Below are 9,195 nucleotides of genomic sequence, written 5' to 3'. Positions count from 1 at the left end.
GGCAAGTCTTGATTCACTTAGCATAGTCCTTGCTGCTTCAACCAAGGTACGATTCTTCCTTTCTACTACTTCATTTTGATGTGGAGTTCTTGGTGTTGAATACTGTCTCGAATTACCTTCCCCTGTATAGAATTTATTAAGAGATACGTTTTTGAATTGAGTACCACTATCTGATCTGATCTTTCTGATAGGTAGTTTCTCTTCGAACTCAATCTTCTTTATGTTATCATCAATCATTTGTGGTGCTTAATCCTTTGATTGTAAGAACAACACCCGTATGTACTTTGAGCAGTCATCGACTATCACTAAAACATATTTCTCCCTTGATAGATTTGTATGAAATGCTTTAAAGTACTCAAATATGGTAATAAATACACATGACATACAACCAGCTATGCCATGGGGCTCATGCAAACTAGGCATATTAGGCATGACAGGCATACTAAAAGATGCAACAGATTTTACTATAACCTTAGTGCATGCATGTGTAAGGTGTGAAACAAAGTTACAATTATTACACAATTTTCTAGATGCAGATGAGGAAGATGCAAAAGTAAACTTCTTATTCACACCTACCTTGACATTCATGTTCTTCTTAGACTTAACCTTAACACTCTCATCAGCCTTAGGCTCATCTATGGTCTTTGATTTCTTAGTTCTTGTTTATCTACCTTGTTACCTTGGTCAGTTTTGGGTTTCTCCTTTCTAACTGAAACCTTAGGGGTTTAAGGGGATTCCTCTACCTTCTTCTTCTCATTGTCCTTAGCAATCAATTCCTCATTGATTAACAAACTCACTTCATCTAAATGTTCTGAAACAGACTTAGTGTACAACGGAAATATAATATCCCTAATAATATTTGGTACCTTTTCAGGGACAAACTCATTTGTTTCTGATGCACCAACATATTTCTTACCTTCTAACTTAAAATAGTCAAGGCATATTGCTGTCTTAGACTTAAACCTTTGACTATCTATTATCTCTATCTAAATCAGAGCTGCATTCTTAAAGGCCTTTAACTTCTTTTCTAGATCAGCAATTTGGGTTCTAAGAATGGCCTCTATGTCTGTGTTGAACTTAAACTTATTCTCTAGGTACTCATTCTTCAGCTTAAGGTCTTCTAAAGAAACTACAAGCAATTCTAGTTCTTCATTCCTTAAGGTCAGATTCTCAACTTTAAAAACTAATTTATCATTTTCAAGTTTATATGCAAGCATGCTTGTATGAATATTAAACAATTCTAAAGTAAGTTCATGCACAATAGATTTGTATTCAGATTTAGATATAACAAAAGTGGTAAGTTCAGGAACCTGAGGTGATTGTGGTGATTCCTCTTTAGAGTCTTCCATAAGAGCTAGATTCACATATTCTTCCTCTTCATCCGAATTAGTATCATCCCAGCTTTTTCCTTCAAAAATATATGCTCTTCCTTTCTTCTTAACCATATATGCATTTATCTTCTGTTTCAGCTTCTCATTATGTTTCTTCATATCTTCGTAAATTTCTTTTCTTTCATAAGAATCTTTTCCTTTTGCCGCCTTGGGCTTTCCGCATTCAGATGCGAAGTGCCCCAATTCATTGTAATTGTAACATCTTTTTTTGCTTTTTTCCACCCAACTTGACTTTTATCCCCTCTGGAGCTTGACCCTGATTAGTAGCTTCCTTTATGAAATCTTCCAGATGAGCCCCTTGACTTGTAGTTGGGCTTTCTTCTAAATCAAACATGGCTGAATTTTGAAGCCATATAAGCCATTGATTTATCTTCCAACTTTTCAAGTTCCTTCTGAGTATAGAACTCACTTTCATCTCCCGGATCATCCTGAGCAATTTCAGCTACCACGATTTTCATGATTGTTGAGGAGGGTGCAACTTTAACTACTGAAGTTTCAGGTTCACGGGCAACTAGTGCAGTGGTTTTTGCAAGTGCCATGCTCTTGCTGTTAACGAAACCAGGGCCATAAATTATAACTCTCTGCTCTTGTTCCAATTCATGGGTTCTCAATTTTCCATAAATCATATCTAGGGACATAGTGATAAAGTTAACTCTCCCTCTGATGAATGTGTTCTTTTGTTCCAAGTGAACTGATAGAGTCAGCATGAACTTCCTATTAGTCTCACGCATCAGATAAATTTTGCCCTGTAATTTCAATTCGCTCAGCAGTCTTGCATATCTTTCAAAGAGAGAAGACAGTGTTTCTCTGGGCTTTAATTTAAATGCTTCATATTGAGTCGTTAGGATATACATTGTGTTTTCTTTAACTTCAAAAGTACCTTCCATTAACAGTTCAATGGTTTCTCACATTTCCTTTGCACTATTACCTCCTAAGAGTTGATGACTCATATCCTTATCAGTCGATTCCACTATTATAAGTTGAAGGCTTGTGTCCAGATTTATCAACTTTTTCTTAGTCTCCATATATTTGGACGAATTCCTGGGAGTAGATGTAGAAGGAATTCTTCCACCAGTAGCGGTGCTTGTTTTAGCAACCACTTCCATCGAAATATAAGGACCATTTGGTAATATTCTAATGTTTAATGGATTCAAAGCTTTAATGAACAATATCACCTTTTTCTTTCGTAGGTTGTAATTTTATCCAATTCTTTGGTTGTTCATCATCTTGGCGAAATAAAATTATTTAAGATCCAAAAATTTCAAGATAGAATATTTTTTAAATTTAAAAAATTTCAAGAACTTGTTTGATTTGGTTTCTTTCTTCGGATCTTGTTTTTATGTCAATCAACAAGCTCTGATATCAATTTTTAGTCCCAAAGTATCGTAGAAATGGGGTTGAATACGATACCTACAATTTTTTTTATTCATTTAAAGTTCTTCGTTCAATATAAAGAATCAAGAAATACACAAAACAATTCGAGAAATATATTATTTTATTAATATAAACCTTGATGTTGCTACACTCTAATCAATTAAGATTAGCTACAATAAATTTAACAACATAACAGTACAATGATAAGCTTTTCAAAATAAATGGCCTTCAATGAACTCTCGTAAATGTTACAGTTGGTTGCTGGAGAAGATAATGAGCAGTGTTGATTCATTCTGCTCCTTTTGTGTAGTCTTCAGAATTATCCCATTACATGGCTTCATTACAATCAATGTAATTGCATTTCTGTAATCATGAATTATCGAAGTCATCTTGTTGCACCTAGAGTGTAATCAACGGGACTTAGAGATTGTCTTACTTGCGCCTAGTGGACAAAGGTAATTGATCTACTTGCTCCAGGAGTAAAATGTTCTCCCCTTAGAATTCTTTTTCACTTGCGACCAGAAGGGTTCTTCTCTTGGAAACTGATTTTCATTTGCGCCAAAGGGGAAAATATTCTTCCCTTAGAATATTAACTCAGTTGCGCCTAATGTGGATCAAATTCTTTTCCTTAGAAAATCTCCGTTACTTGCGCCAGGAGGGAATTCTATAACTTAGAATTATTCTTCACTGCGCCATGAGTGGAAGCTTTTCCATGTTAGTATTAATCTCTTGTTGTGCCCAGAGGGGAAAGTATAAGACTTAGAAAATTTTTCTGAACTTCTTCAATACAACTCAATTTCTTCCACTCTTTGATCCACTCTAAGTTGTATCAGCTTGATTTTCTCTGAATGATTAAGTTAAACCTTTTTTGATGGGCTGACGCTTAGTGCACTAGTCTGGTTCAAGAACGACTAGCACTGAATTGGATTCACTCAACCCGCTTTACAATTCTGAGCTGATAAAGCCTACTGGTCATTCATTGCTTTATTCACCGTAACCCTTTGATCTTTAATACTCAAACCAATACATTTCCTTGTCACTGGAAATTCTTTGACATTTTATTCTTCACGAAAGCTTGAACATATTAATGAACTTATTTCTATGACCTAGTTACGGACTAAAAGTATTAATTTCATGTTTTGATTTTTTTTATTTATCCAGTCTTTATCATCAGGGTTCCTCTGCATCACAGTTAATATTAGTTATCTGTTTCTGTTTCATGTTGAGTTATAATTCCTCAATTACATATTACTTTATATTATGCTTTACTGGTTAGTTGGTACAATATTTGGGTTTATATAGTACTTGGGTTTATATAATGCACCGGATTGTTTTTGTATCTATATCATTCATGATACTTTTTTCAAAATTGAAATATAAATAATTCGTTCGTCGGTGCAATGACATTAAAATAAGAGAAAATAATATGCATTATTGATCTCCACTAAAATAAAATTATACTATTGGTTGAGGTTAAAATAAATTTAGAACGAACTAAGTATAATATGTTAAATTTAGTCGGTGTAATAGATTTTGGGTTAAAATAAAATAATATTTACTATTTATTTCGCTAAAACATTATGTTATTGATATTGTAATTCGTCGATTGGAATAATAGCATCTCGTTAAAATAAAATAATTTATATTATTCATTCGGGCTAAAAATTTATAGAACTAGTCCACGATAAAATATAATTAAAATCAAAATAGAAATTCAAACAAATAAAACACAAGTAAAATATACTATTCTAAGTTAAAAAAATATATTTATCCGGCTTTAAACAAAATTAAAATCGAACTAAATATTATATTAGTTGGATTTGATTACTATAATGGATCCACGGACAATTTTTTTAAATACAATTAAATGTGATTCATATATTATTAAACCGAGATAAAAGTTATCGTTTAAATTAAAAAAAAATTCATAAACACACATAAAAATAAGAATAATACTATATATTTCAATTAGTAAAATTATTTTTTTCCAATTTTAATCTCTAAATAAAAATATCAAATTATATTTTTATTATATCGTATGCATAAGTGAATTTTATCCAAATTTTTGTTAGTTATGATCCATGTATCTCCAATTTAATATGGACGGTTAGATTTTTATGCAAATATATGTGTATATGTATGATTATTATCGAAATAATTCTCAAAATATACTATTTTTAAAATACCAATTGACGCGAGAGACTCAAGCTCATTACATATGTTTAGCATGCCTATTCAAAATTTTATGTTTTTGTGAAGACTACGCATTTCCAATATACTTAATGTTTATGATAATATGAATAGGCAATGTTCGCTGACCCACTTTTATGATTATTTTAATTTTCATCCTTATTATCAAATTATATCATATAAAAAATTGTGAATAAATAAATTTTACATCTTAAAAATTACAATATCATTTATATTTTAAAAAAAATATATTTTTAAAAAAATTCTTGCATCGTACATGTTCCTAAGTTTTAAAAAATAAAACCAATTATATCACATAAGAAACGAAGTTGTCAAATGATTGACTCCTAGGATAACTTTGGGAATCATATTCTTAATATTGTTCATATTTATGCTATCAGGGTTTTAAAAATTAGTCAAATATGGATCCATAAAGCTTATTAAAAAAATTTGCTAAAAATTTTATTTTACATATTATTAGAATGTATTAATTGCTAAAATCTATGTCACTTGAAGATATTATTGCTAAGAGTTATATAAAGAGTGGTGCCATCTTTTCAAAAACATTTTCCAATTTTTTTTATCAACTTACTACATTAACACATGGCGTGTTTTGGTTAGTGGCGGTATATGTATGTCAGTTGTGCAATTTTTTAAGAAAATTATTAACTACATTAAAACCTCCATTAATTAATAATTTATAAATTAATAACGCACTATAAATTAATATTTTCAATACAAAATTTTGATACCGATATAATAGCTATAATATATTTATAATCTCGATAATTTAATAATTTCGATAAATTAGTAAATTATATACCGGTCCCAAAGTTATTAATTTATAAAAATTTTACCGTACCCATATAACGTATTATATTTGGGGAAATATTTTAATTTCACTTATTTTTTGTCAGGAATATTTTTACTAGTTAAAGGTTGTTTTATAGGATTCACCACTTAAGTTTTATATTTCATTACCTTTACCTTTATTTTGGTTAAATAAATTCCTTTTATATAACCCATTATATATCTATTAAAATAAGAAGAAAACCGGGGGTAGCTATATTTTTTCATAGTTAGTGCATCTCTAACTGGCGATAATTAAAAGTTTGGCCAAAATAAATAAAAATAATGATTATGTCCAATTTGATAAATATGATATATAAAATGTGAATAAAAAGAAAATAAATGATAAATAAAAGGTAAAAATTGGTGTACTAGTTTAATATTATGACAATTATCATTCTATTGCTGTACTAGTTTAATATTTTGTAACTTTTTTTTGCGCGTATAGCATTACTCATTTTGCGTAGAACAAAATGAGTTATTAAAATAATTACAAATGACACATGTCATGTATTTGTTGGTTAAATATAAAATGACACCAATTAAATTATTTTATTATGACACGTCACCCATACCATGTCATTTTGTGACAAATTTTTGTAACTTTTTTTTTCCCCAATAACTTTACTCTTTCCCAACTAGGTGTCACTCATTCCACGCTTTCAAAAAATCAGTATCAACTTTCCTTGTAGCTAAGCATGGAAGTCTATCTATGGAACAATATGCACGCAATTTCTCCCTATATATATCCTATCCAAGAGGGGAGTACGTGGTCTTTAGTTTTGAGTCTATAACATTAAAAAGGTGAAGAATGCCTGAATCTGATGTTTGAAAACCGACGAGTCCTGAAACGCAAGGGACCCCTGGAGGGGCCCTCCAAATAGATTCTCTAAGTTATGAACAAAGCGATTAGAAAACAATACCTACTAGTCCTGAAGGGCCATTGTTCACGGCCCTCCAAATAGACTCCCTGAGTTATGAACACAGTGGTAGGAAAACATTGCCCCCCTGCATGTGTTTTCCGATTAATGCACCGACATGGACTGCACCTCAAACTTGTTTCACTGCTCTCTCTATTCCGGATGTTTCTCTCACAAGAAAGGTACTTATGGCTCTTGCTTTAACTTTCCTATATTTTGTTTGTATAATTTCCGAGTTGCATACACTTCAATTATACATCAAGGCTTGTAAGCAGGTGGGATTTTTTTTTCCCCAGCATGAAAACTACACATATTAAACCTATGTTCGGGCTTTTTGCATTACGGAAGTGCAGAGTACTCGTTCATAGTTTTAATTGAAATTCCATACATATAATTATCATTTTCGTTTAGTGTTAATGTTCTTGGCTAGTTAATACTAGTAAGTTGTCAAATGCTGAGGTTATTGATAAAATAATCTCAAATCTCTTGTGTTTCTGAATCACAAACTAGATACATATAGGATAAAAAAGATTGGCGTTCAAGTCAAGTATTGTCTAACGTAACTCAAGTACTGCCGATATGTTTTGTTGATATGTGTTGCAGCTTGGAGCAGAGTTCATTGGAACATTCATCCTAATATTAATAGCCACAGCAGGGCCTATAGTGAACCAGAAGTACAGATCTGAAGCACTTATAGGCAATGCAGCTTGTGCTGGACTTGCGGTTATGGTTGTTATTTTCTCAACTGGTCATATTTCTGGAGCTCATCTCAATCCCTCACTCACCATTGCTTTTGCTGCTCTTTGCCATTTCCCATGGGCTCATGTTCCTGCTTATATTGCTGCTCAAGTTTTAGGTTCCATCTCTGCTTCTTATGTTCTTAAAGGTGTTTTTCATCCTTTCATGTCTGGTGGTGTTACTGTCCCTTCCATTGCCAATGGCCAAGCTTTCGCCCTCGAGTTCCTCATTACTTTCTTTCTCCTCTTTGTTGTTACTGCTGTCGCTACAGATACTCGTGCAGTAAGTATTCTTACAGCCACTATCTCACATTCTGTATAAAGGGTCTGTTTGAATGAGCTTGCATCTATTAATCTGTTCTATGTTCACCAAGTTTTCAACTTCAAATATGAACTTATTAATAAGGTTATGCTAGACCATTATCTTGTAGTTGGGTACATTTTTATCAAATTTGCTATAATTTTAGAGTAAAATAAAAAATTCGAAATAGGGTTTGCTGTTTATTACTAGGCTATGCTCTTTATAAATTTATTGTTTGGTGATTTCAGGTGGGAAAGTTGGCAGGATTTGCTGTTGGAGCTGTTGTTACGGTTAACATTCTTATTGCAGGGTGTGTAATTATAATTTTCGTTTTCTCTCTCTATTTTTTTTTTACCTGAGATTTATTACATTAGGGATTAAATTCTGTTTCAGTTAAGGGAAAGTCTAGAGAGTCATTCTCCCCTCCTATCTAATTTTCTATTTAGGTTAAGCACATAGCTACGATTGTTTTAATACCACAAATTAAGTCAAAAGTTTCAACAATAATGAAGCACAATATACATGATGTTTATGTTGATGAATTCATTGATAATTTTCATCAAATGTATTCTTCAATTTTTTGACACGCAGACCATCGACCGGTGGATCAATGAATCCTGTTCGTACAATTGGACCAGCAATTGCAGCAGGGAACTACGATAGAATCTGGATTTACATGGTGGCACCCATGCTCGGTGCACTGACAGGGGCAGGCATTTACACATTAGTGAAGCTCCGTGATGATGAGGTACCCTTAGGCTCCGTGAGGAGCTTCCGTCGCTAGGCAAACCACAGCAATGATTATGAGAAAGAAATATTCTTGAGCATTGATGTTGACGACAGAAAAAAATGGGTAATTAAGAATAATGGAGTAGAGAGCACAGAAGAACAGACATAAAGCTATTGTGGCCCAAGTATGTCCATGTTCAAAGTTTCTAACATTAGCATTGATGTTCAGTGGATGAGGTATCTTCTGGTTCATGAGTGTACAATTGTAAGTAATAGTAATGTATGCTTATCAAAGTCTTGTGGCTATACAGAATGTATAGGCTTATTATATAGCATGCTATGATTCCTCGTGAGAATATGTATGAGCCAACCTTTCATTTGGGACAAGTATATTTTAGTGGAAAGATTGTTGATGTTTCTTTCAAGATTCTACCTGATTGATGTCTTCCCTAATGTCTTCTAAGTCAACTCATTCGTAGGTTCCACCAAGTTTGCAGTCATTTCAAGCAAGCGTTTTTATGTAATACCTGTTTTGATGTTGAAAGTTACTAGTACCAGGCACAAAAGTTTGTTAAAATTCTGAGACCTTGGATGGAAAGTGCTCAAATATCATGTAGAGACTTTCATATCAAAAACACGAGTTCATAGTTCTTGGTCCGTGAAAATTGGTTTATAGGCATACCAAAGTAGTTAGATGAATAAGA

General features: G+C 32.4%; 1 pseudogene; it reads left to right on the top strand.

Moving 5' to 3' along the window:
- Positions 1-6,615: 6,615 nt before the first annotated feature.
- On the top strand, positions 6,616-8,925 carry LOC141699756 (putative aquaporin NIP5-1; annotated as a pseudogene).
- The last annotated feature ends 270 nt before the right edge of the window (positions 8,926-9,195 follow it).

Source organism: Apium graveolens, unplaced genomic scaffold (genome assembly GCF_009905375.1).
Source record: "Apium graveolens cultivar Ventura unplaced genomic scaffold, ASM990537v1 ctg1274, whole genome shotgun sequence".
Taxonomy (NCBI): Eukaryota; Viridiplantae; Streptophyta; class Magnoliopsida; order Apiales; family Apiaceae; genus Apium; species Apium graveolens.
This window is presented reverse-complemented; position numbering and strand designations above follow the sequence as displayed.